This window comes from Schistocerca serialis, chromosome 4 (assembly GCF_023864345.2).
Source record: "Schistocerca serialis cubense isolate TAMUIC-IGC-003099 chromosome 4, iqSchSeri2.2, whole genome shotgun sequence".
NCBI lineage: Eukaryota > Metazoa > Arthropoda > Insecta > Orthoptera > Acrididae > Schistocerca > Schistocerca serialis.
In genome coordinates this window covers 413855129-413857628 of record NC_064641.1, presented here as the reverse complement: position 1 = coordinate 413857628, position 2500 = coordinate 413855129, and positions in this window count along the sequence as shown.

The window sequence follows — 2500 nt, the reverse complement described above, 5'->3', positions numbered from 1 at the left end:
TAGAGCTGAGCAGCCGGCCGCCCGGGAGTGTGTCCCGGGGGCCCGCGCGAACACGCAAGCGTCCGCTCAATTATTCTGCAAACAGGAGGAGGCTGAGCTCCCCTGCACAACACACCTCGAAACCCTCTCAGGTCCCGGCGGCGCGCAGCGCCGTCCTAAGTACTTGGTCGGGTTCGAGAGAGGCGCAATCGCCCGGAGTTAGGCGAGTAGACGCTTTAGGTGCGACCACCCGTGCTCCCAACTGAGCTTGCCGCTGCCGACAGAGGCCCGGGAGCGTGCTGTCGTGGCATTGCCGGCGGGAGACAACACGCGCCACCTACGGTGACCGGCAGCTCCAACGCCAGCGCCACAGAAGGACAAAAGCCCCACTTGGGTGCCGAAGCGAACTCTCCCAGCACAGCGCACGCGCCAACACGTCCGCACAGCTGCGATACAAACCACCTGCGAGAACCGCTGGGGCGACCGAGCAGCAGACGGCGTCGCGGCGCCGAGCGCCGGGCGGCGGCGCATCCTCAGCGCACACAGTCCTCAATCGGACCAGCACACTGCAGATGGCCACCGCGCTTCGCACCGGGCCCGCGAGGACCTACTTTGGCCGCAAGGCGCCGCGAGCAGGGGGCGCCGGCGCGCAGCTGCGCCGCCTGCCGCGTCCGTCGGCCGGCGCGCCTGCCACTGGCCGCCCCCACCAGCCGGCTGTAGCGCGTGCGCCCACGCACCGCGCTGCCAGCACGCCGGGCGGCCCCCCCTCACCGGCCGGGGACGGTCCCACCCAGCCACCGCCGCGTATCGCCTCACACCCAGATCCCCTTTCACGTTCGTGGGCATGGTGGGTCCCCTTTCACGTTCGTGGGCATGGTGGGTATCCATGAAACAACCGGTTAATAGCTCGACCGATCGTCGCCAACACTGATTCACCTCTAGCGAGAACAACCGCACCACAACGGGTTACCAATTGTTCATTTGCGTAACGTCACCAGCAAACGTAGACGTCCATCGCCATTTGCAACGAGTATTGCATGCCTGTGTCAGGTGTCACAACACACTACGTCTGCCCACATAGACGCAACAACATGTGCACGCCTAGAGAACACGTGGAAGGTAGCCCCCGTACGTATGCGGTGTCCATTGCGCGAACGACTGTCAGCCGGCCTCTGCAGCATGTCGCAGATGTGGAACGCGGTGCAACATGCTATCACAGTGTGTGAGAAGAGACGACTACGTCCGAATACACGCTCCACTACATCAACAGACTGCTCATGCTGATCGCCATCCAGGGCGTCCGTTCCTCCCACACGTCTGAATGGCGTACCACACTGCAATCCAGCTCCTAAAGGGAGACGACACGTAGCTGCGTCCACAATATTTGGACTGTATGGTCCGCCGTTGCTAGGCGCAGTCGTCGTACGGTCACACATGTGCCACGATGTATCATTCAGTACATACGGACCAATGTGCAGCACAGTTTGTGGGTTTTGCGTACATCCGCGGACAGGTGACAGGCCGTACCACAACGTAGGCTGAGTACGTCGGCATGCGAAGGGCATTGAACATGCAAACTTCTCAACGACCAGCTTGCGAAGGCAGGGGGGAAGGGGGGGGCATGTACGTCCTGCTGCTATCCACATTACAGTGTATAGCAGGAGCATGTGGAAAGTCAGCAACACTTGCAAGGTGTTTAACATGACGCGATACACAGGGGACCGGGCAGTGCGAATAGCGAACTATATTGCGAGGGTTGCGGTTAGGCAACACTACACTAATTTAACGAGTTGCATAACAATTACAGAGCAGGTTCAGCGACAACGTGCGTCAGGTTAAGGCGCAATATAGGTTAGGTTGAGGCGCAATATGGGTTACGTTAAGGCACAAATTAGGTTACGTTAAGGCACAAATTAGGTTACGTTAAGGCACAAATTGGGTTACGTTAAGGCACAAATTGGGTTACGTTAAGGCACAAATTGGGTTACGTTAAGGCACAACATGGGTTACGTTAAGGCACAACATGGGTTACGTTAAGGCACAACATGGGTTACGTTAAGGCACAACATGGGTTACGTTAAGGCACAACATGGGTTACGTTAAGGCACAACATGGGTTACGTTAAGGCACAACATGGGTTACGTTAAGGCACAACATGGGTTACGTTAAGGCACAACATGGGTTACGTTAAGGCACAACATGGGTTACGTTAAGGCACAACATGGGTTACGTTAAGGCACAACATGGGTTAGGTTAAGGCACAACATGGGTTAGGTTAAGGCACAACATGGGTTAGGTTAAGGCACAACGTAAGTTAGGTTAAGGCACAACGTAAGTTAGGTTAAGGCACAACGTAAGTTAGGTTAAGGCACAACGTAGGTTAGGTTAAGGCACAACGTAGGTTAGGTTAAGGCACAACGTAGGTTAGGTTAAGGCACAACGTAGGTTAGGTTAAGGCACAACGTAGGTTAGGTTAAGGCACAACGTAGGTTAGGTTAAGGCACAACGTAGGTTAGGTTAA